The 26,641-nt window shown below is 47.5% G+C and overlaps 1 protein-coding gene and 1 pseudogene across 1 annotated transcript in view; both read left to right on the top strand.

Moving 5' to 3' along the window:
- The window catches only part of LOC137621786 (Golgi pH regulator-like), a 198,238-nt gene that overhangs the window by 63,326 nt on the left and 108,271 nt on the right, over positions 1–26,641 (top strand). The gene's annotated exons all lie outside the window — the stretch shown is intronic.
- On the top strand, positions 11,919–12,036 carry LOC137622123 (5S ribosomal RNA; annotated as a pseudogene).

Here is a 26,641-nt window from a genome sequence, read left to right as displayed (position 1 = left end):
CTTAAGAAAAGGGAGCAACTTTGCACCTTTCTTTCTTCCAGCATCACACCTTGTCAAAGGTCTCAACTCCTTTTTGCTCCGCTTTCTAAGTTCTTGTTTCCCGAAGAGCTTATCAAGGATTTGTCTGCGGCCCTGATTCAGAAGGACACTCATGATCTTGTGGCCTCTTCAGCTCGTAAGACTAAGGTTGCTCCCTCAGTTCCCAGGACTTACCGCACCCCAGTGGCTGATACTCCTGCTACAAGGTTTATTCCGCCCTTTCGTGGCAGAGCCCCCAGCCGAGGAAGCTCCCGTCCAGACTCTTCCAGGAGCAGGTCTAGGAAAGGTCCCAAGACTTCAAAAGGCAAACACTGACTCTCCTCCTCTCCAGACAGCAGTAGGAGCCAGACTCAAGACCTTCTGGCAAGCTTGGGAAAGGAGAGGTGCAGACGCCCAGTCTGTCAGGTGGCTAAGGGAGGGTTACAGGATACCATTCTGCCGCAAACCCCCTCTGACCACTTCTCCCATCAACCTCTCTCCCAACTACAAGGAAAAGGACAAGAGGCTAGCGTTGCACCAGGAGGTGTCGCTCCTGTTACAGAAGAAGGCAGTGGTTATAGTCCGGGACCATCAATCCCCGGGCTTCTACAACCGTCTCTTTCTGGTGGCCAAGAAGACAGGAGGTTGGAGACCGGTGCTGGACGTCAGCGCGCTCAATGCTTATGTCACCAAGCAGACGTTCACTATGGAGACGACGAAGTCGGTCCTAGCAGCGGTCAGGCAGGAGGACTGGATGGTCTCGTTGGATCTGAAAGACGCTTACTTTCACGTTCCTATTCATCCAGACTCCCAACCTTTCCTGAGATTCGTTTTTGGAAAGGTTGTGTACCAATTCCAAGCCCTGTGTTTTGGCCTAAGCACAGCTCCTATGGTGTTTACGCATCTGATGAGGAATATTGCAAAATTCCTCCACTTATCGGACATCAGAGCCTCCCTTTATTTAGACGACTGGCTGTTGAGAGCCTCCACGAGTCGTCGCTGTCTGGAGAGTCTCAACTGGACTTTAGACTTGATCAAGGAACTGGGTCTGTTAGTCAACTTAGAAAAGTCCCAGCTCATTCCCTCCCAATCCATAGTTTACCTGGGAATGGAGATTCGGAGTCAGGATTTTCGGGCTTTTCCATCGGCCCCAAGGATAAGCCAAGCCCTAGATTGCATCCTGAGCATGCTGAAGAGGAACAGTTGCTCGGTGAGACAGTGGATGAGTCTCACAGGGACCCTGTCATCATTAGCCCTGTTCGTCGAGTTAGGGAGACTCCACCTCCGCCCTCTCCAATTCCATCTAGCAGCTCATTGGGACAAGGATTTGACGCTCGAAGCAGTCTCTATCCCTGTCACCAAAGAGATGAAGACCACTCTCTTGTGGTGGAAGACCAACCTCCTTCTCAAGGAGGGCCTATCGTTAGCGATTCAGACCCCCAATCTTCATCTCTTCTCGGATGCATCAGACTCGGGCTGGGGCGCGACCTTGAACGGACAGGAATGCTCGGGAACGTGGAACAGGGAACAGGAAACGCTCCACATCAACTGCAAGGAGCTACTGGCAGTTCATATGGCCCTAATGAACTTCAAGTCCCTCCTGCTAGGCAAGGTGGTGGAGGTGAACTCCGACAACACCACAGCCTTGGCTTACATCTCCAAGCAGGGAGGGACCCATTCGAGGAACCTGTACGAGATAGCAAGGGACCTCCTCATTTGGTCAAGAAGTCTAAACCTCACTCTAGTAACGAGGTTCATTCAGGGCAACATGAACGTCTCAGCAGATCGCCTAAGCAGAAAAGATCAAGTCATCCCCACGGAATGGACCCTTCACAAGAGCGTGTGCAACAGACTTTGGACCTTGTGGGGTCAGCCTACGATAGATCTGTTTGCCACCTCCATGACCAAGAGGCTCCCTTTGTACTGTTCCCCAGTTCCAGACCCAGCAGCAGTTCATGTGGATGCTTTTCTGCTGAATTGGTCCCATCTCGACCTTTACGCATTCCCACCGTTCAAGATCATCAACAGAGTCATTCAGAAGTTCGTCTCGCACGAAGGGACACGGCTGACGCTGGTTGCTCCCCTTTGGCCTGCAAGAGAATGGTTCACAGAGGTACTACAATGGCTGGTCGACGTCCCCAGGACTCTCCCTCTAAGAGTGGACCTTCTACGTCAACCTCACGTAGACAAGGTGCACCCAAACCTCCACGCTCTTCGTCTGACTGCCTTCAGACTGTCGAAAGATTCGCTAGAGCTAGAGGCTTTTCGAAGGAGGCAGCCAGTGCGATTGCCAGAGCAAGGAGGGTATCCACTCGTAGAGTCTACCAATCCAAGTGGGAAGTCTTCCGAAGCTGGTGTAGAGCCAATGCAGTTTCCTCTACCAATACCTCTGTAACCCAAATAGCTGACTTCCTATTACATCTAAGGAATGAGAGATCCCTTTCGGCTCCTACGATTAAAGGGTACAGAAGTATGTTGGCTTCAGTTCTCCGCCACAGAGGTTTGGACCTTTCTTCCAACAAGGACCTTCAAGACATCCTTAAGTCTTTTGAGACTTCCAAAGAACGTCGTTTACCCACTCCAGGCTGGAATCTAGACGTAGTCTTAAGGTTCCTTATGTCTCCTAGGTTCGAACCTCTCCAGTCAGCTTCCTTCAAGGACCTTACCCTCAAGACTCTTTTCCTCGTCTGCCTTGCAACAGCTAAAAGAGTCAGTGAGGTTCATGCCTTCAGCAAGAACATTGGGTTCACATCCGAATCTGCAACATGTTCTTTACAGCTCGGATTTTTAGCTAAGAATGAACTTCCTTCACGTCCTTGGCCTAGATCGTTTGAAATTCCTAGCCTTTCCAACATGGTAGGTAACGAGCTAGAAAGAGTTCTTTGCCCTGTCAGAGCTCTGAAATATTATCTTAATAGGTCAAAACCTATACGAGGACAGTCAGAAGCCTTATGGTGTGCAATCAAGAAACCTTCGATGCCCATGTCCAAAAACGGAGTTTCGTATTTATAAGGCTTCTGATTAGAGAAGCCCATTCTCACATGAAGGATGAAGACCTTGCTTTGCTGAAGGTAAGGACCCACGAAGTGAGAGCCGTAGCCACTTCGATGGCCTTTAATAAGAACCGTTCTCTGCAGAGCATTATGGATGCAACTTATTGGAGGAGCAAGTCAGTGTTTGCATCATTTTATCTTAAAGATGTCCAGTCTCTTTACGAGAACTGCTACACCCTGGGACCATTCGTAGCAGCGAGTGCAGTAGTAGGTAAGGGCTCAGCCACTACATTCCCTTAATCCCATAACCTTTTTTAACCTTTCTCTTGAATGCTTTTATTGTTGTTTTTTGGGTTGTTACGGTAGGCTAAGAAGCCTTCCGCATCCTTTTTGATTTGGCGGGTGGTCAATTCATTCTTGAGAAGCGCCTGGGTTAGAGGTTGTGTAGAGGTCCTTTAGTATGGGTTGCAGCCCTGTATACTTTAGCACCTTAGAGTTGATTCAGCCTCCTAAGAGGAACGCTGCGCTCAGTAAGGAAGACGAACTTAATAAAGGCAGAGTAACGGTTCAAGTCGACTTCCTTACCAGGTACTTATTATTTCATTGTTATTCTGAAATAACTGATTATATGAAATACGGGATACTTAGCTATCCTTTAGTCATGTACACTGGTTTTCACCCACCCCCCTGGGTGTGAATCAGCTACATGATTATCGGGTAAGTTTAATATTGAAAAATGTTATTTTCATTAGTAAAATAAATTTTTGAATATACTTACCCGATAATCATGATTTAATTGACCCACCCTTCCTCCCCATAGAGAACCAGTGGACCGAGGAAAAAGTGAGGTGGTGTCAACAAGAAGTACTGCAGTACCTGGCCACAGGTGGCGCTGGTGAGTACACCCCCTTCTAGTATAGTGATAGCTGGCGTATCCCTCCCGTAGAATTCTGTCGGGCAACGGAGTTGACAGCTACATGATTATCGGGTAAGTATATTCAAAAATTTATTTTACTAATGAAAATAACATATTTCATTGGAAGAACGACATTACTAGCAGGAAGCCAATAATAACTCTTGAAAAGATCCCAGTAATATTTTGATTGGAGGAGCGACATTAGAGGGAGGAGGAAATGCGCATTCAAGCAAATATTGTCACATTACGCAATGGAGAGGAGCCAAGTAAGATGAAAACAGATATACAAACTAACAAGAGCTACCTTGCGTGCCCATACTTCTCTGTAAGTATGCATTAGCGACAACAATGTATTGAGAAGAAGTGTTTTGTTATCACATGCTTTACTCGGGAAAAATATTAATATAATAGATTTCCCATAATGGTTGAAACTGTAATAATACCATGTTTTTCTGTAGGAAATGACATGATTTAACTGAATTTGACCTTCATTTCAACTGCAAACAAACAGAACAACCAGTTCGACTAACTTCAAGTAGCCGAACGGGTTGCTGTTGTTGCGAATGAAATGAAGGTGAAAACCGGTTATATCACGTTATTTTTACAGGAAAACATATTTTCTGTTAAAATGTTCAAATATAATGGTTCTTGTTCAAATTCCGTCCTCACTTCACTCATCAAGAACTTATGTACTGTGCACGCTAACATTAGCAATGTTACGCTAACGTTAGCAATGTTACGCTGACATTGCTAACATTAGCAATGCTACGCTAATATGTATTTTAAAGCATTTTTCCATATACCCTTTACACAATATATAAAAGGGTACAAAAGGGTATAGAATCTAACAAACCCACCTAACCTAACCTAGTAGTTCCCAGATCACAAACTTGTACTGGTACTGTAAGCGGTAATGTTGGGCTGCGCACGCTAAAAACATTTGAATTAAAGAAATTATTAACTTACTTTTATGACCTGGACTACGAAACTTGTGGATCACCGTGGTGTTGAGACTATGACGTCTTAATTTCTATGAACGGCACTTGGGACACTAAGCATTGGGTTATTACATTATGTGATTCAAGGAAATTATCAAGATTGATTGACGTATCAAAAAATTCCCGATGAAATTTAGCAAATGCTTTTAAGTATTTCTATAACTTCCATTGCAAAATATGAAAAAAAAACCTCACCTGAAATAACAAAGACCTGACAAGGACAAAGGTTTCCACGCAAAAGGAATTGTTGGAAGGGGTATGAAAAGAACACTTGAAGAGATAAGGGAATGGGCTAGGGAAATATTAACCCCCACCCCCTGTGAAAACTTTCAATACGTATGGGTTCGTGATTGGTTAACGGAAAAACAACGGAGTGTAGAGGGTAAACATGAATGAACTAGAATGGGAAACTTGTCCAGAGCAAGTATTTATGTGAAATCGCGGCGTGACAAGGTAATAACAAAATGTATAAAAGTAATATAGCAAGATAAAATGGAGTGTATGATAAATAATATTTAATGGGAATATAAAATTAGGTGATTTTATAAGGTATCGGATAATAAAACGAGTAATACTGGGGTCAAATGTAATATGTATATGAGGGTATTACATAAAAGGAAGGGTATAGTTGTACTGGATCAAGTCATATAGGCTACTTGAATAAAGCAGGTGAAGTCGAATAGTTAAATTTGGCATTGTTCCGTAACCGAAATACAAACCACGCTATTTACATTGGGGTTTACCTTTTAGCGTAGCTGAAATGGCGAGCCATTAGAATTTAACGAGGGTGTATTACCGCAGCGCTAGTTAGCGGGGGATAGGGGAGTGGTAGCTAGCTTCCCCTCCCCCCCTCACACACCGGTGAACTGCTTCACTTCACTTTTGGCTCGGACGATGGACAGACGTGCCTGTCTTCGTCCTCGCTTGGCGGCCATTATTTGTTTTGTCTTTACTTAATCACTTACTTTTCTTTTACTCAATATATATGTAAACATTTTTTCGTGTTTATGTATATACAGTATTTGAGTATAGAAATCAGTAAGTTTCCTTTTCAGAGTTTGTGCTTGTGTGTGGAGTGTACGATATCTCCGTGGGGCCCTCGGCAGTTAGGCCACCATGGTGTAATTTCATGGGTCGCGATCGAGTTTGACTACGGTCTTTCTCTCTCTCTCTCTCTTGAGGTCGTTCACCCTTTTACTACGTTACTTTTACTACTTCTGAGTAGCTTCCTTCCCGTGTGGGTGGTGTTGCTATGCTGTACGTTTTGTCTCAATTAGTTTATGAATATAATTGTGTTTGTTGATTTTAAAGCTTTGTAGAACGATTCCTTTTTGGGGTTTTCGTTCTTTCTTTAGTGTTCATTCAATTTTAAATTACATAATTACATAGTTACATAATTATAATTGTTATAATTCTGTTTTGGTTACAGCTCTCCTTCCGTGAGTGTAAGTGGTTGTGAGGGCACGTACCTGTTGTGTAATTCTTGTGTTCCTTTCCCTCGGGATTCCTCTTCGGAGCCTTCCCGGGGGAATGAGTGTTAATTAATGATTTTTGTTTTTATTTTCCACAGTTACCGATCTAGTTCGTTTCTGTAATGTGACAACGGAGTGAGCTGTCTTGTTAAGGCCTGGGGATTCGGCTGTTGCTGCCTCCCCTATAGACCTTCGTCAGGGGCGTGTCTCCTTCTCCTGGAAGTACTCCCGTGATGATTGACAGCTCTCCAGTTCCTTTCAGAACACTCAGGAGGCTCGCCTCCTTGGGTGGGGAACTTTCCTTTCGAGGGAAGTTTTCCTGTCCAGGCTTGAGTTTTTCCCCTGTGGGGGTTCTTCTTTTGCCTTTTTTCGTGCGACTATGCTCTTGGTGCTGAGCGGTCGCACCTGCAGTTACGCTCAAGGGGCTGGGCAACTGCAGGAGCCCCTCTTCGGAGGATTGCTCTTTTTAGGTCACTGGCTGACCCGTCTCTTCTACGAAGTGTTTCTCTTTCGTTCGCGAGAGAGTACACTCATAGAGACTCCTCTTTGGAGGACTCTTCTGCTGTTGTTGCTGTTGGCCGCCTTCGCCGTAAAGCTCACCGTCCGGTACGTCGTAAGGGCCTCCCATCTCCCTATAAGGGTGCTAAGAGGCGCCTTGTTGAATCTCCGTATGCAGTCTGCAACTCCTTCTTCTTGACCTTCCGCCCCTGGTGCAGATGGACAGCAGTCTGACCTCGTCTTCCGACGGGCAACGGTCTTCCGACGGACAACGGTCTTCCGACGGACATCGGTCTCCCGACAGACAATGGTCCCTTCGGGGCAAAGGGTTGCCTCCCACGGGGTTGCTTCCCTTGCGTGTCAGGGTTCCCCTGCGCGCCCTTCTGCAGTGTTCTCTCCTGCTCAGTGTTAGCGCACAGGCGCTCTCCTGCTCAGTGTTAGCACACAGGCGCTCTCCTGCTCATCAGCGTTTTTCCTGATGGCTAGCGCTCTCCTGTTCGCCAGCGCTCTCCTGTTCGCCAGCGCTCTCCTGTTCGCCAGCGCTCTCCTGTTCGCCAGCGCTCTCCTGTTCGCCAGCGCTCTCCTGTTCGCCAGCGCTCTCCTGTTCGCCAGCGCTCTCCTGTTCGTCAGCGCTCTCCTGATGATCGTCTCTGCTGTTCCTGTTGGTTCCTGTTACGCGCCCACGTTCGCCCGCGCAATCTAGAACTTCGGTTCAGGTCTTGGTCAAGGACTCTTCTTCTACGCACAGGATTCCACGCGTTGCCTTCTGCTCGCCAGTGATCACCAGCTCGCCAGCGACCACAGACGCGTCAACGTTCGCCTGCTCGTCAGCGATCTCCTGCGCGTCAACGATCGCCATCGATCTGCCACGCGTGACAGTTCCCCTGGACACCATCAGTAGCGATTTAGCGCTCGCCTGCTGTGGACCACGATCTCCGGTAGCAGAGTCTTGCTGTAGATCTTCCTCCTGCTCGCCAGCGCTCACCTTTACTTCTGTCCTTCTGTGCGCCAGCTTTCTTCAATCGCCAGCGCACATCGGCGCGCCCTTTCCTGCCACGCACCAATGGGCGCCAACGGTTTTTCCTGACCGTCCAGGATCGCCTGATTAACAGCTTGCTTCAGCGCTCACCTGCCTGATGCACCTGCGCGCCTTCTATTAGCGCGATGCGCGCTAACCATCCCTAGTCTCTTACGCGTTAGCGATCGCCTACGCGCCCGCGCGATTCTTCACCTGCGCGCTAGCGTTTTGTTAACGCACCACCACTCGCCAACGCGCCTTCACTCGCCTGCGGGCCATCGCTCGCCAAAGACGCGTCATCGCCCGCCTACGCGCCATCGCCCGCCTACGCGCCATCGGTCTCCCGACCGCCTGCTCTCACCCGCGCCCACGTGCCTGCGCGTCCACACGCCCACGTGCCCGCGCGACCGCTCGCCCACGCGCCCGCGCACATGCGTTCCAATGTTCGCCCACGCGAACCAACGGTATTCCATTGCGCGTACCAACGGTGTTCCGTCGCGCGAACCGACGGTGTTCTGTCGCGCGAACTGACGGTGTTCCATCGTGCGAGCCTACGGTGTTCCATCGCGCGAACGTCGGCTTGATTCCTGCAGTATCCATGTCTTGCCTACGGGTCATCGCTCGCCTGTGAACTTTCGGATTCCGACCACCAGCTCTCGCCCTTCCTACCACGCTCGCCCTCCTTCTGCGCTCCCTCGCGCACTTTCGTCTGCGCTCTTGCGTGCCCGCGCACGGGCGCTTCCACGTTCGGCCACGCGCAAACCATTGATTTACCATCGCGCGAGCGCCAGGGCGATTGCGACCACGATTCCCGTCGGGGTTTCGCAACATGGCCAGCATGGCGAGTCTTCTGGAGCGTATTTCCAGAACACGGTCTTCACCCCGTAAATGCAGAGCATGGCACATGCAAGAGCAGGAAGAATCTTCAGGGAGGTCTGAGCAACATTCTTCTTTCCAGAACTTGGGTTAGCCCTTCCTCGTCATTCCCTGGAAGGGTCTTGCCAGGGAGCTTTCCGTTCGAGATTTCTCCGTCGGGCAAGGGGTGACTGGTTTCGTGGTCCGAAAATTCCACCCAAGAAAATTCCACCCACCAAATTCCACCCACGAAAATTTCACCCATGTAAAATTCCACCCACGAAAGTTCCACCCATATTTTCTATATTTTTTATTTTCTTTCATTTATTTAATCATTACACTAAATGAAACTTTGTTTATTTCATATCAATAACTGAAGGTTTAAATGTTAACAACTTTTTTTACTATATATATATATATATATATATATATATATATATATATATATATATATATATATATATATACAATGTGTGTATATATATATATATATATATATATATATATATATATATATATATATATATATATATATATATATATATATGTATATATATATATATATATATATATATATATATATATATATATATATATATATATATATACACACATTGTATATATATATATATATATATATATATATATATACAATGTGTGTATATATATATATATATATATATATATATATATATATATATATATATATATATATATACACATTGTATATATATATATATATATATATATATATATATATATATTGTGGGTGATTATTTTAAACAACTATCTTCGTTAAACAATCACCATCCTACAGACTAGTATTGAAACAGTTGTTTGTTTATTTTAAAGAACTATCTTCGTTAAACCATCACTATCCTTCAGGCTATTCTTGAAACAGTTGTTTGTTTATATTAAAGAAGTGTATAATAAGAAGTGTATTTCCTTTTTGGCATATTTACAGAAGCCTTTTCCTGTTGGTATATTTACTCAAGCATTTTTTACTTTTGGTATATTTAGAATGGTCTTAAGGTGTCCAACGTGGAAGAGGTGAACGGAGACGGAGAGTTGAACCTCTTTTCCCTATCGAAATGTGGAATGTACATGAGCGTACTCTAAATAACGTACCGAGGACAAACAATCATGTGGAAGGTTTTAATAGTGCTCTAAGAACGTCGTTAACAAGTATCCATCCAAATTTATGGACACTTTGCTCATCACTCCAAAAAGAGTAAGCTCTAACCCAAACTAAAAGGAGACGAGGTTCAGAAAAGAAAGAAATATAAGTCTATAAATAAGAGACTTATAAATCTTGTAGAAAATTATGAGCCATCATGCATATTAGAATTTCTAAAAGGTATAGCACATAACTTGCATGGTTAAATAAATTTAAATTCTTTTGTTTGAATTTTAATTTTGCATAGGTTGCAATACGTAATGGATACAATCAATAAATATTATTTTATGTATTAAAAATTGTCTGTTTCCTTTACCATATGTATAAGAGTAATTTCAACCTCACTTTCAATGGATACAATCAATAACTATTATTTTATGTTTTAAAAATTGTGTTTCCTTTCCCATACGAATAATAGTAATTTCAAACTCACTTTCAATGGATACAATAAATAAATATTATTTAATGTTTTAAAAATTGTCTGTGTTACCTTTCCCACACGTATTATAGTCATTTCAACCTCACTTTTATGATTAAACATACATGAAAGATAAGAAGTAGAAATTCTTTGTGGGTGGAATTTCCGTGGGTGGAACTTGACGTGGGTGGAATTTGGTGGGAGGAATGTTCGTGGGTGGAATTTTCGTGGGTGGAATTTACATAGCACCGACTGGTTTACCCCTTCCTCTTCTCCATCTCGTGGAAGGGGCTTACCAGGTCCTTTCCCTCCTCGGTTGCGACCTGAGGTTTTGTACAAGGAAGCTCCAGGAAGGTCATGGGTACTTTCCTCCTCTCGGGCTTTAGCACCTTGGCGTTTCGTCGCCAAGTTTCGATCTTGCGGGCAAGCTCGAGGTTGGACCATCTAGACGCAGTGTCCGAGGGCTTCCTTTCGAGTGTCTCATCCGTGGATGTCGACAAGCTCAGACACTCTTCCATCTTTGGGAAGAGCTTGTTTGTGCCCAAGGACAGAGACATGGACAGCGGTTGTGCGGAGAAAGTCGACTTCCGTTTTCACTCCTCCAAGGCGCTTTCTTCCAGACCCTGCAGGCCTCCAGCGCCTCTTCTTTCAGCCTCGTCGGCCTAAGTTATCGGACCGGCTACGGCAGCTAAGACAAGGTGTCTAATAGCAGTCCCCTCCTGTCAGGGACAGATAGCACGGGAAGCTCTCCTGGGGGGGCATAATCCTAGAGGGAGCGGCAGAGTTCACAAACTCTAGGATTGGCAACCCCCCCTTGCGGGTCTCACGCTGGGAGGATGTCTAAGGGATAACAGCTTCCCGATGCCGATTCCTACACGATCTCCATGATCAGCCAAGGATATCGCACCTCGCTCTTACCATTTCTCCGTCTCTGTCAGCGAATTCAGTGTCATTGAACCTCTATGCCATGGGGTCGGCAAGAGTTTTTCCCGTTTGGGCAGAATGATCCGTGCCTTAGGAGAAGGTCCTCCATAGGATTGTCGACGGCTTCACCCCCTGGCTTCTTCAGTCGATCCTTTCTTGTAGGAAAGCATCTGAGACGGGAATTCCGTGGTCGACCTCTCAGCTCTGTTCAAGTTTGTCGAACAAACTTCGTCCAGCGTGGGACAGCAGAATCGATCAGACTGGTAACGAGGCAGCAGGACTCCTTAGGCCCTGGATCGGAAGGACGGGTACTTCCAGTTTCCATTCCATCCATCTTCCAGGAAGCTCTTGGAATTCAGCCTAGACTTAAGATGCGGTGTGGCGATCCCGCCGCGGCATCGCAGGATTTTCTCCAAAGAACTCTCCCTGCTTTCCTCAGGGCCGCTCAGGAGCAGGCTTCCGCCTCCTTAGCCTTTTGGAGGTCTGGTCAACTCCAGTAGGCTCGGGTTCGACCTTCTTCGACGCCGGGACAGGCTTCCGGGTCCTTACCATGAATGAGGGATCATGGTAATTTGCTAGGAGCCTTCTCTACTTCTGCCTCAACATCTGGGGTATCTAGCCATGATATTGAGTCAACGGCCTTACCACGTTGGAAACACCGCTTCTCGTCCGATCAGCGAAGTTAAGCAACGTTGGGCTGGTCAGTACTTGGATGGGTGGCCGCCTGGGTACGCCAGATGCTGTTGCCTCCTTCTCCGAGCCTTCCCTTCAGTTGACTGTGGCAAGGCTGAGGAGAGTCGCAGTACCTGTTCTCAGTCAAGCCGAGCTTTCAGCCCTACCTTGGAACGTTTCCTGGGTGTCTTTTCCTCATTGACCCGTCTAAAGTCCCGAACGGTTGCCTCAGGATAAGTTCCCTGTGGGGCAGCCCAAGTTCCGGTGGTATCAAAGCAACGATTAAACGGACTTTCTGGCCCCTATGGGACCAGCGGAATGTTTAGACCTGCAATGGGTGTTGACCTATGGAACCTCTTGATGGGAGTGGATATTCTTGTCCTTTCCCCACTTTTGATGCTGTTCTCGGACTCGTCAAAGAAGGGGGGGGGGGGCATGTTCCGGTTCAGGCCTATGGTCAGGACCTGAAGGATACCTCTCCATCATTCAGGCAGGCTTAGGGGCCGTAGTCTGGCCCTTCTACAGATCCTACAGTTCCTGCCGAGTCGCTCCGTGCGCGACGACTTCATGGTACTGGCGTATTCCAACCAGCAAGGGACGCATTTTCATACCTTTGCATCTTGCAGTAGAGATACTGAGATGATCCGAGGTCCTCTCTATACCATTATCGGCTCGCTCATTCCGGGCAGAGGAATGTTCTCTCCGACTATCTGAGCAGAGCCTCGCAGATAGAGGGTACCTGGGGGTCTTTGGCCTTGAGTAGCCAGCAAGTCCTGGCCTGAGGGACCTGATCGTGACAGCCTGGAACATCAAGCTTCTGCTGTTCTTCCCCCTAGTCTCAGACCCCAAGACTCTTTGGCAAAATGCTTTCCGGTGATGGTGGGACAACATCGACGCCTGCGTCTTCCCACCATTGTTGTCTGTTGAGAATGGGTCTCAACAAGACCAGGTTGTCTGTCAACCTTTCGATGGCCCTGAGAGCTCCACTGTGACTATACGCGGAACGGTTTCCGGACCCTCTGCTTCCCCTGACGGAACTCCCAGGAGAGCTTCTCCCACGGCACAGGCTACTCAAACAACCACACTACAACATCTTTCACGAGCCGTGGCATCGCTTCGGCTTCGCGCCTGGAGACACTACGCCGCCTCCTCAAGAAGAGACAACCCGCTACAGTCGCGGAGCGGAGGTCGCATCACCTGCGATAGTCATCCGCAGGGGTCGACCAGGCGAAGTGGAGAGTCTTCTGTGGTTGGTGTCGTGGGAGAGATACCTCTTCCCTTGAGGCCTCTTCCCCAGCAATAACGGACTTATTGCTTTTCGGCAGGAGGAAACTTCTTTCCGTTCTCGGCAATGAAGCCTGTCGCTCAGCCTTTCTCTGGCCTTTAGGCTGAAAGGAATAGACTTTTTCCTTCCCGCTGGACCTTTCTTCGCTCATGCGAAGCTGCAAACGTCCCTGCCCCCAGTCGGAGTGAGACCTCCTCCATGGAGCATGGTTCGGACTTTTTAGTCCCTTAAGAGATCTTCTCAAGAACCATTACATCAGGCCTCTGATCGTATTCCGCCTTGGGGGACGGTGCTCCTGCTCACTCTGGCCTCGGCCAGTGTGTAAGCAATCTTCTTGGTCTCGTACGACTCCACCCTTTCTAAGAGATAGGGGAAGGCAACATTCAGGTTCGCTCCTGAGTTGTTTGCTAGACTCAGAATTTTGGGGGTCCCGGCCCTTCGGTCCAACTCCTTCAAGATTTCGAGTCACCATTCTGTATCAGATGACCCAAACCTTCTCCTTGTCAGTAAAGGAATCGAGGGGTTATCCTTGGGAACAGCTGCAGTTTGTCCTCACGTGCAGCCGGCTTGGGAGCACAGGAAGGACACGGGAGAGTCTCCAGTATACCTCTTCAGCTCGGAGTCAAGGACATTCATCTCGACCTGAATCCAGACCCTCCTACATCACGTCGCCCTACAGCACGATGTCGGATACATCGCAACGTGCCTCGCCTTCGAGTAGTACTACTCTGTGATGCAGGTGCTACAAGCTGGAGTCTGGAAGCGTCTAATGACCTTCGCAGCCCGCTTCCTGCAGGACGTGACCCACAGGAGTATCGATACGTTTCTATCGCTCTGTGGTGGCTACACAACAGCTGGTCTAACCTCAGGCTCCTTTTTGGACAGGTAGCAGAAGGTTGAGGGCATTGTTATCAGGTTTTAGTCTGCATGAACGAAAGAAGTATGTCTGGCCCTTACTTCTTTCTTCATTGTCCCCTCTACTGGGGAAGCAGCATCCTGGTCTCTGCATAGCTGACCTCAAACCTCTGCAGGTAAACCATGCTTCCTTGTGTTCCGAGTATTGAGTCAATACTGTCGCGTCCCCCATACCCTGACGAGGTGGTATTGGGAACGTCCTAACCCAGAGTTCCTTCTGGAACTCCAGGTCAACTGCCCAGGACGGGTCGCACTTCTTCCTTCACACACAAGCTTATGTAGGCCACACGGTTCCTTGCGGAGCAAGGAACTTGTGAGGTGCAGGGACGCCTTTTCTCGAGTGCGACTCACTCTGATTCTGAGTCCCCGGGTAAAGCCAAAGCCAGTATGGCTGGGGACTTTCCACCCTTCCTAAGGGGTAAGTCACCCAATGTAAATAGCGTGGTTTGTATTTCGGTTACGGAACAAATGACAAATTTGAAGATAATTTGTATTTTTCCTAACCATACAAACCTTAGCTATTTACACATATTTGCCCAGCAGCCCTGTCCCCCAAGACAAGTCCTACCTCTAAGTGAAGTGAAGCAGTTCACCGGTGTGTGAGGGGGGGAGGGGTAGCTAGCTACCACTCCCCTACCCCCCTGCTAACTAGCGCGGGGGTAATACACCCTCATTAAATTCTAATGGCTCGCCATTTCAGCTACGCTAAAAGGTAAACCCCAATGTAAATAGCTAAGGTTTGTATGGTTAGGAAAAATACAAATTATCTCCGAATTTGTCATGTTGAGAAGAAGAAATCCTATTGGTGGAGGAGGAGTCTGTGCGCAGGTGGGAGGAGTTTATGCACAAAAGGTCGAAACCTGCTATGTACAAACGAATGAGAGTGACTGCAACCGACCAGTAGAATGTCAACAAATAAATGAAAAATACTGCTAATTTTAGCATGTTACGCTAACATTGCTAATGTTAGATTGTCAGCTCAATATTACCGTATTTTTTCATCGGTTTATTACGCATCCAAGACGGTAATATATAGAGAAGGAAAGGCTTATTTTACCATTATATACCGTTTCTCCAGTAAGTTTTCCCCACCCAAAACCCCGGGTTCCCAAAGGTGGTCCCCCATTATCGGTGGATTTAGATACATATATATTTCTGAAACTATTCATTTACGACAGGAACGAGTATCATTTTCGAAGAGAGCGGAATTTTTTCTATTGAAAATCGTTCCTTTTTCCCTAGGTTACATTGCCCTGTAATACAGTACAATAATACCGAGAGATGGACAATGCTCCTCAGCTGGTAGACGATGTGCTAGGAATGTAATCTCTCAAACACCTGGGATTACCCGATATGCAGCCTCAAGAATCACTAATGATGTAGTATCTGCATTTAACCTTTTCATAACTGAAGACATTTTCAAAATAATTCTTGAAATGACAAATAAGGAAGCAAATAGGGTGACTGGAGGAAATGTTTGCAATATGAATGAATTGAAGGCTTTTTATGGGTTGCGTATCTTAGCTGGCCTGTATAAATCTCGTCACGTGTCCCTTAGAAGTTTGTGGGATGACTCTTATGGTCGGCCAATATATAGAGCAACAATGTCTAAAAAACTTCTTGTAAATTTCAAATTATGTTCATTTTAATGACAAAACAACTTGAAACCCAAGAAGACGTCATGACAAGCTGGCAGCTATAAGAGATATTTGGGATAAATGGGTTGAAAAGCTTCCACTTATGTTCAATGTATCATCAACCATCTCAAGTGATGAAATGCTTGTTCCATTTAGAGGAAGATATCCATTTCGTCAGTACATTCCTTCTAAGCCAGATAGGTATGGGATAAAAGTCTGGGCTGCTTGTGACTCTGAAACAAGTTATCTGTGGAATGCAGAAGTTTACCTTGATCGAAAACATGGTGAAGCAGCTGAACGAGAACAAGGAAAGTGTGTGGTACTACAGCTGACTGATGGCTTGAAAGGAAGGAACATAACATGTGATAGTTTCGTTTGCAGTGTGCCCTTAGCTAAAGAGTTAATTTCTCGAGGTCAGACTATAGTAGGAACTGTTCATAAAAATAGGAAAGAACTTTCTGCTGAATTTGTAAATCCAAAAAAAAATCACATAGTATATTCCACCATCAGAGGATACTATGAGGATAATGTCCTTATTTCATATTGCCCCAGGAAAGGTAAGACTGTTGTCCTTTTGGTAAAGTTGTACTGTATTACAGATTCTCATTTCGAACAAAAAATATATGTTTTCCTGTAGTTAATGACGTGATTTAATCGAATTTGACCTTCATTTCAACCGCAAATGGGGAGGGGTCATAAGAGAAGAAGAAATCCTATTGGTGGAGGCGGAGTTTATGCGCAGGTGGGAGGAGTTTATGCACAGAAGGTCGAAACCTGCTATGTACTAACGAACGAACGAGAGCGACTACAACCGACCCGTAGAATGTCAACAAATAAATGAAAAATGTACCGTTAGTATAGGATATAGATAATTAGCATATTTTTTGATCGGTTTATTATACATCCAAGAAGGTAATGTATAGAGAAGAAAAGGCTTGTTTTACCACTATATACTGTTTCCCCAGTATATTTTCCCCACCCAAAACCCCGAGTTCCCACTGGGGGTCCCCCATTATCGGTGATATATATATATATATATATATATATATATATATATATATATATATATATATATATATATATATATATATATATATATATATATATATACAGTGAGCCCTCGTTTATCGCGGTAGATAGGTTCCAGACCCGACCGCGATAGGTGAAAATCCGCGAAGTAGTGACACCATATTTACGTATTTATTTAACATGTATATTCAGACTTTTAAAACCTTCCCTTGTATGTAGTACTGTTAACAAACTACCCTTTAATGTACAGAACACTTAATGCATGTACTACAGTACCCTAAACTAAAACAGGCACAAATATTAAAGGCGATTTTATATCATGCGTTTCCTAAACACGCCAAAAAGCACGATAAAAATTGGCAATCAATGTTTTGTTTAGTTTATCTCTGATCATAATGAAGAAACAAACGCATTTACACATCTATGTATAGGTTAGTTTTTGCATCGATTATATTGATTATTCAGTACAGTATGTTGATTTTGTTATTACCAATGTTTTACTTAATTTTTCTTAGGACTTCCAAATGAAATGTTATTCTTTATGACGCCGCCTGAAACGACGGCGTCATAAAGTACGCTCAGTAAACAACCACGCTCAGTAAACAAACGAAGGCATTTAACGTGCATGATGAAAGTGATAAATCATTATTTATCACTTTCATCATGCACGTTAAATGCCTTCGTTTGTTTACTGAGCGTGGTTGTTTACTGAGCGTACTTTATGACGCCGTCGTTTCAGGCGGCGTCATAAAGAATAACATTTCATTTGGAAGTCCTAAGAAAAATTAAGTAAAACATTGGTAATAATATTACAGTAAAAGCTTTTAGAAAATATGTTATTACAAATATTATTTACCGTATCTATATAAAATCATACATACGTAGCAAAGCAGGAAAACAATTTACGAGAGAGAGAGAGAGAGAGAGAGAGAGAGAGAGAGAGAGAGAGAGAGAGAGAGAGAGAGAGAGAGATTGTTTTACGTACGTAAATGTAAATTTTAAACAAAAAAAATAGCCCCATTTCATATAAAATAGGTTATTACAAATATTTTACTTTATCATAATACAGTACAGTAGTCTGTATAATACTGTAAAGTTCAGTACAGTATGTTGTTGTTATAGTCGTGGCGATGAAATTCTCACGAAACAAAAACACGGCATTTCGACTACAACAGCTGATTCATTCTCTCTCTCTCTCTCTCTCTCTCTCTCTCTCTCTCTCTCTCTCTCTCTCTCTCTCTCTCTCTCTCTCTCTCTCATGTTATACAATACTTACATATAGATGAAGAAACTAAAATTAGTTTTCTTAGTGTCAATTAAATATGAAACGAAAAAATTAGGCCGAGTTTACATCCATTTCAATCGTTGCTAAAAATACGGCATCCGATTTCATCAGCAAACCACTATTTTTTGGGAAACAATTTTATTCTAGAAAATTGCTACTCCTTAAATAGTTAATTGCACATTAAGAAAGCGTGTACTTTTGTTTTTAAATTCCGCGTGTGTTTTAAAAATCGAGAGTATTGTTGACTTCTTTTTGTTTTACTTTTGGCTGTGATTAGATCAGCTGACGTCTAGCTGCCGCTCTTGAGAGTGTACGAATACACTAACAAAGTATTGTTTATACCATTTCTTAACTTAATTAAACCGTCTACAGTATACAGTTGATATTAAATAAGCACCAATGTGTTATAACCTATCAAATTTTTTTGTTTATTACATTTAAATCAACACACACACACACACACTCTCTCTCTCTCTCTCTCTCTCTCTCTCTCTCTCTCTCTCTCTCTCTCTCTCTCTCTCTCTCTCTCTCTCTCTCTGTGGGCTACTTTTCACTACCTCCCACTCCTTACCTCTCTCTATCTCTCACAAATGATATTTGTTCCGTAACCGAAATACAAACCACGCTATTTACAGAGGGTTACCTTTTAGCGCAGCTGAAATGGCGAGCCATTAGAATTTAACGAGGGTGTATTACCCCCGCGCTAGTTAGCGGGGGGGTAGGGGAGTGGTAGCTAGCTACCCCTCCTCCCCCTCACACACAGGTGAATGCTCACTTTCACTTTTGGCTCGGACTGTGACAGACATCTCTGTCTTGGTCCTCTCTTGGCAGCCATTGTTTGTTTTGTCTTTACTTAATCGCTTACTTTTCATTACTCAATATATATGTAAACATGTTTTCATGTTTGTATATATATTTGAGTATAGAAATAAGTAAGTTTCCTTTTCAGATTTGTGTGTGTAGTGTACGATATCTACGTGGAGTCCTCGGCAGTTAGGCCACCACGGCGTAATTTTATGGGTGGCGATCGAGTTTGACTTATGTCTTTCTCTCTCTCTCTCTCTTGAGGTCGTTCACCCTTTTACTACGTGTTACTACGCCCTTGTAGCTTCCTTTCCGTGTGGGGGGGTTGCTACGCCGTACGTTTGTCTCAATTAGTTATGAATCTAATTGTAGTTGTTTTTTGTTTTTCAGCTTGTAGAACAATTCCTTTCGGGGTTTTCGTTATTTCTTTAGTGTTCATTCATTTTTAAATTACATAATTACATAGTTACATAATTATAATTCTGTTTTGGTTACAGCTCTCCTTCCGTGAGTGTAAGTGGTTGTGAGGGCACGTGCCTGTTGTGTAATTCTTGTTTCCTTTCCCTCGGGATTCCTCTTCGGAGCCTTCCCGGGGGAATGAATGTGTACTAATATTATTTGTTTTATTTTTTTACAGTTACCGATCTAGTTCGTTTCTGTAATATGGCAACGGTGTGAGCTGTCTGGTTGAGTCCTGGGGATTCGGCTGTTGCTGCCTCCCCCCTTGTATTTTCGTCAGGGGCGTGTCTCCTTCTACTGGAAGTACTCCCGTGACGACGGACAGCTCTCCAGTTCATTTTAGAACTCTCAGGAGGCTTGCCTCCTTGGGCGGGTAACTTTCCTTCCGAGGGAAGTTTTTTCCTGTCCAGGCTTGAGTTTTTCCCCTTTTGGGGGGTTCTTCTCTTGCCTTTTTTTCGTGCGACTATGCTCTTGGTGCTGAGCGGTCGCACCTGCAGTTTCGCTCAAGGGGCTGGGCAACTGCAGGAGCTCCTCTTCGGAGGATTGCTCCTTTTAGGTCACTGGCTGACCAGTCTCTTCTACGAAGTGTTTCTCTTTCGTTCGCGAGAGAGTACACTCATAGAGACTCCTCTTCGGAGGTTTCATCTGTTGCTGTTGCTGTTGGCCTCCCTCGCCGTAAGGCCCACCGTCCGCCTCGTCGTAAGGGCCTCTCATCTCCCTAAAAGGGTGCTTGAGGCACCTTTTTGGATCTCCGTTTGCAGCCTACAACTCCTTTTTCTCGATCTTCCGCCTTGGTGCAGATGGACAGCAGTCTGATCTCGTCTTCCGACGGGCAACGGTCTTCCCGACGGACAACGGTCTTTCCCGACGGACAGCGGTCTTCCGACGGACATCAGTCTCCCGGCGGACAACGATCCTTTCGGGGTAAAGGGTTGCCTCCACGGGGGTTCTTCCCTTGCGTGTCAGGGTTTCCCTGCGCGCCCTTCTGCTGTGTTCTCTCCTGCTCCTGCTCAGTGTTAGCGCACAGGCGCTCTTCTGCTCATCAGCGCTCTCCTGTTCGTCAGCGCTTTCAAGATGATCATCTCTGCTGTTCCTGTTGGTTCCTGTTACGCGCCCTGTGCGCCCACGTTCGCCCTCGCGATCTAGAACTTCAGTTCAGGTCGGGGTCAAGGACTCTTCTTCTATGCGCAGGCTTCCACGCGTAGCCTTCTGCTCGTCAGCGATTATCAGCTCGCCAGCGATCACCTGTCTCTCGGCGATCTCCGGATCGCCCGCGTGTGTTACAGCCGGCACGCCAACGTTCTCCAACACTTCTGAAGGAACATGGTTCGGCAGCTACTAGCTCACCTGCGCATGCTGATCGCCATCGCGCGACCCTCAACTGCGGATGCTGATCGCCATCGCTTGACCCTCAACTGCGGATGCTGATCGCCATCGCGCGACCCTCACCTTCGGATGCTGATCGCCATCGCGCGACCCTCAGCTGCGGATGCTGATCGCCATCGCACGACCCTCAACTGCGGATGCTGATCGCCATCGCGCGACCCTCAACTGCGGATGCTGATCGCCATTGCGCGACCCTCAACTGCGGATGCTGATCGCCATCGCGCGACCGCACACCTGCGGATGCTGATCACCATCGCGCGACCCTGCGCATGCTGATCACCATCGCGCGACCCTCAACTGCGGATGCTGTTCGCCATCGCGCAATCGCCCACCTGCAGATGCTGCTCGCCATCGCGCGACCGCCCACCTGCGCATGCTGATCGCCATCGCGCGACCCTGGCATGCTGATCACCATCGCGCGACCCTGCGCATACTGATCACCATCGCGCGACCAGGCGCATGCTGATCACCATCGCGCAATCGCCCTTCTGCACATGCTGCTCGCGATCGCTCACCTTCGCATACTGCTCGCCAACGCACGATCGCTCACCTGCGCATGCTGCTCGACCATCGCGTCGGCATAACACAACGCGCCATCGCCAACCTGCGCGTTAGCGCTCACCAGCTCACCACCGATCGCTTGTTGATCCATATCGCCAGCGGTCTTCCTCGCCCACGCGGCAGCGCGTTTCCTCGCCATCGCGCTAACGCTTGTGTTCGCCGTCTCGGACTCGCTCTCATCCACCTGCCCACCCTCACGATCGCTCGCCTGCGCGCCTGCGCGACCGCGCGACCGCTCTCACCTGCGCGACCATTCACCTGCGCGCCCACACGCCCACGTGCCTGCACGTCTACGCTCATGCGCGTCCGCGCCCATGCTCTCCAATGTTCGCCCACGCGCGAACCAACGGTTTTTCCATCGCGCGGACGGATGGTGTTCCGTCGCGCGAACCTACAGTGTTTCTTCGCACAAACGTCGGCTTATTTCTTGCTGTATCCATTGCTCGTCTATGGGTTATCGCTTGCTGACCACCAGCTCTCGCCCTTCCTACCACGCTCGCCCTCCTTCTGCGCTCCTTCGCTCACCTTCGTTTGCGTTACCGCGCATGGGCGCTTCCACGTTCGCCCACGCGAAAATCTTTGAATTACCGTCGCGCGAAATCCAGGGCGATTGCGACCACGATTCCCAATGGGGTTTTCGCAGCATGGCCAGCCTGGCGAGTTCTTCTGGAGCGTATTTCCAGAACACGGCCTCACCCCGTAAACGCAGAGCATGGCACTTGCAAGAATAGGAGAAACTTAAGGGAGATCTGAGCAACACTCCTCTTTCCTGAACCTGGGTTAGCCCTTCCCCGTCATTCCCTGGAAGGATTTTTGGCGGGGGGGCTTTCCGTTCGAGATTTCTCCATCGGACAAGGGGTGACTGCTTACCCCTTCCTCTGGGAGCTTACCAGGTTCTTTCCCTCCTCGTTTACGGCCCGAGGTTTGGTTCAAGGAAGCTACAGGAAGATCAGGGGTACTTTCCTCCTCTCAAGCTCAGGCACCATGGCCTTTCGTCGTTAAGTATCTAACTTGCGGACAAGCTCGATGTTGTACCATCTGGACGCGCTGACTGAGGGCTTCCTTCGGGTGTCTCATCTGTGGAGGTCGACGACCTCAGACACCCTTCCATCCTTGAGAAGAGTTTGTTTGTGCCCAAGGACAGAGACTTAGACAGCTGCTGTGCGGAGGAAATCGACTTCTGGTTTCACTCCTCCAAGACGCTTTCTTCCAGACTCTGCAGGGCTCCAGCGCCCTTTTCTTTCAACCACGTCGGCCTAAGTTATCGGCTACGACAACTGGGACAAGGTGTCCAATTGCAGTTTCCTCCATTCAGGAACAGATGGCACGGGAGACTCCCCCGGGGGGGCATAGTCCTAAAAAGGAGTTCACGAACTCTAGGATTGCAGGTTTTTCGCTGGGAGGATGCTTAAGGTTACTCATCCGAATGACAGCTTCCCGATGCCCATTCCCGCACAATCTCTGTGATCAGCCAAGGATATTGCGCCTGCCTTCTCTGTCATCGAATTCAGTGTCTCTGAACCTCTATGCCATAGCGTCAGCAGAGTTGCCCGGTTGGGCAGAATGATCCATACCTTAGGCGAAGGTCTTCCTTAGGATCATCGACGGCTTCACCCCCGGCCCCCTCAGTCGATCCTTTCTTGTAAGGAAGGATCTGAGAGGGGATGTCCGTAGTCGACCTCTCAGCCCTGATCAAGTTTGTCGAACAAACTTCGGCCAGCGTAGACCAGCAGAATCGATCAGACTGGTAACGAGGCGACAGGACTCCTTAAACCCTGGATCGGAAGGACGGGTACTTTCAGTTTCCATTCCATCCATCTTCCAGGGTGCTCGTCGAATTCAGCCTAGACTGCAAGTATTCCTACTTATGATGCAGTGTGGCTATCCCGCCGTGGCATAGCAGGTTTGTTTCCCCAGAGAACTCTACCTGCCTTCCTCTTGGCCGCTCAGGTGCAGGCTTCCGCCTCCTCTGCTGTTTGGAGGGCTGGTCAACTCTGGTAGGCTCGGGTTCGACCTTCTTCAGCGCCGGGACAAGCTTCCGGATGCTTACCATGAGTGTGGGCTCATGGTATTTTGCTTGGAGCCTTCTCTTCCTTTGCCTCAACATCTGGAGTATCTGGCCATGATATTGAGTCAACGGCCTTACCACGTTGGAAACCCCGCTTCTCGTCCGTCCAGCGAGGTTAAGCAACGTCGGTACTTGGATGGGTGACCACCTAGGGACGCCAGATTCTGTTACCACATCCTCCGAGCCTTCCTTTCGGTTGACTGTGGCAAGACTGAGGAGAGTCGCAGTACCTGTTCTCAGTCAAGCAGAGCTTTCAGCCCTACCTTGGAACGTTTCCTAGTTCTCCTTTCCTCATTGACCCGTCTATAGTCCGAACGGTCGCCTCAGGATAAGTTCCATGCGGGGCGATCCAAGTTCCGGTGGCTTCAGGCAATGTTTAACCGGACTCCCTGGCCCCTATGGGACCAGCGGAACTATTAGACCTGCAATGGGTGTTGACCTATGGAGCCTCTTGATGGTAGTGGATATTCTCGTCCTTTCCCCACATTCTTGATGCGGTTCTCGGACTCGTCAAAAGAAAGGGGGGGGGGGGGGGGGGGCATGTTCCGGTCCAGGCCTATGGTCAAGACCTGAAGGATACCTCTCCATCATTCAGGCAGGCTTAGGGGCCTTAGTCTGGCCCCTCTACAGATCCTATAGCTCCTGCCGAGTCGCCCCGTGCGCGTCGACTTCATGATTCTGGCGAATTCTAACCAGCAGGGGACGCATTTTCACACCTACACATCTTGCAGTAGAGATACCGGGATGATTGAGATTCTCTCAATACCACCATCGGCTCTCTCATTCCAGGCAGGGGAATGTTCTCTCAGACTATCCGAGCAGAGCCTCGTAGAGAGAGTGTACCTGGGGGTCTTTGACCTTGGGTAACCAGCAAGTACTGGTCTGGGGGACCTGATCGCAACAGCTTGGAACCTCAAGCTTCCGCTATTCTTTCCCCCAGTCTCGGACCCCGAGACTCTGGCAAGATGCATTCCGGTGATGGTGGGACAACTTCGACGCCTGCGTCTTCCCTCCTTTTTGTCTGTGGACAATGGGTCTCAACAAGACCAGGTTGTCTGTCAACCTTTCAATGGGAGAGCTCCACTCGGACTATGCGCAGAACGGTTTCTGGACCCTCTGCTTCCCCCACGGCGCAGACTACTCAAGCAACCACACTGCGACATCTCTCCCGAACCGGGGCGTCGCTTCGGCTTCATGCCTGGAGACACTACGCCTCCTCCTCAAGAAGAGACAACCCGCTACAGTCGCGATATGGAGGTCGCGTCATCTGCGATAGTCATCCACAGGGGTCTCCCAGGCAAAGTGAAGAGTCTAAGGTGGTTGGTGCCGTGGGAGATATACCTCTTCCCTTGAGGCCTCTTCTCCAGCAATAACGGTCTTATTGCCTTTCGGCGGGAGGAAACTCCTTTCCGCTCTCGGCAATGAAGCCTGTCGCTCAGCCTTTCCCTGACCTTCAGGCTTAAAGGAATAACTTTTTCCTGCCCGCTGGATCTATCCTCGCTCATGCGAAGCTACGATCGTCCCTGCCCTAGTCGGAGGAAGACCTCCAACTTGGAGCATGGCTCGGACTTTTAGTCCTTTAAGAGATCTTCTCAAGACCCTTTACGACAGGCCTCGGATTGAATTCCGCCTTGGGTCTCCTGCTCACTCTGGCCACGGCCAGTGTGTAAGCAATCTTCTTGGTCTCTTACGACTCCCCCCTTTCTAAGGAAGAGGGGAAGGCAACATTCAGGCTCGCTCCTGAGTTGTTGGCTAGACTCAGAATCTGGGGGTCCCGGCCCTTCGGTCCGATTCATTCAAGATTTCGAGTCTCCATTCTGTATCTGATGTCCCAAGACCTTCTCTTTCTTGCCAGTAAAGGAATCGAGAGGTTAGCGCTGGGAACAGCTGCAGTTTGTCCTCAGTTGCAGCCGATTTGGGAGCACAAGGAGGACATGGGGGAGAGTCACCAGTATACCTCTTCAGCCCGGAGTCAAGGACATTCATCTCGACCTGTCTCCAGACCCTCCCCAGTCACGTCGCCCTACAGCACGATGTTGGATACATCGCAACGTCCCTCGCCTTCGAGTAATACTACTCTGTGACGCAGGTGCTACAAGCTGGAGTCTGGAAGCGTCTAATGACCTTCGCAGCCCGCTTCCTGCAGGGCGTGACCCACAGGAGTCTCGATACGTTTTCTATCGCTCTGTGGTGGCTACACAACAGCTGGTCTAACCTCAGGCTCCTTTTTGGACAGGTAGCAGAAGGTTGAGGGCATTGTTATCAGGTTTTAGTCTGCATGAACGAAAGAAGTATGTCTGGCCCTTACTTCTTTCTTCATCAACCCCTCTACGGGGAAGCAGCATCCTGGTCTCTGCATAGCTGACCTCAAACCTCTGCAGGTAAACCATGCTTCCTTGTGTTCCGAGTATTGAGTCAATACTGTCGCGTCCCCCATACCCTGACGAGGTGGTATTGGGAACGTCCTAACCCAGAGTTCCTTCTGGAACTCAGGTCAACTGCCTAGGACGGGTCACACTTCTTCCTTCACACACAAGCTTACGTAGGCCACATGGTTCCTTGCGGAGCAAGGAACTTGTGAGGTGCAGGGACTCCTTTTCTCGAGTGCGACTTACTCGGATTCTGAGTCCCCGGGTAAAGCCAAAGCCAGTATGGCTGGGGACTTTCCACCCTACCTAAGGGTTAAGTCACCCTTTGTAAATAGCGTGGTTTGTATTTCGGTTACGGAACAAATGACAAATTTGAAGATAATTTGTATTTTTCCTAACCATACAAACCTTAGCTATTTACACATATTTGCCCGCCAGCCCTGTCCCCCAAGACAAGTCCTACCTCTAAGTGAAAGTGAGCATTCACCTGTGTGTGAGGGGGAGGAGGGGTAGCTAGCTACCACTCCCCTACCCCCCTGCTAACTAGCGCGGGGGTAATACACCCTCGTTAAATTCTAATGGCTCGCCATTTCAGCTGCGCTAAAAGGTAACCCTTTGTAAATAGCTAAGGTTTGTATGGTTAGGAAAAATACAAATTATCTTCGAATTTGTCATCTTTGTTGCTCCTCAAAGTTTCATTTATATTGAAAATCAATCATGATTCAATTTTCCTTACTTTCTCCAATCTCGCACCATCGGTCACATCGCGGTATTTTTGAAATTTCCGGAAAATCCGCGATATATGTATATACATGCGTTATGAAAAAAATCCGCGAAGTGGTGAATCCGCGATGGTCGAATCGCGACGTAGCGAGGGATCACTA

This window comes from Palaemon carinicauda, chromosome 28, assembly GCF_036898095.1.
Source record: "Palaemon carinicauda isolate YSFRI2023 chromosome 28, ASM3689809v2, whole genome shotgun sequence".
Classification (NCBI taxonomy): domain Eukaryota; kingdom Metazoa; phylum Arthropoda; class Malacostraca; order Decapoda; family Palaemonidae; genus Palaemon; species Palaemon carinicauda.
The sequence above is the reverse complement of the archived record's forward strand: the minus strand, read 5'-3'. Positions and strand labels throughout refer to the sequence as shown.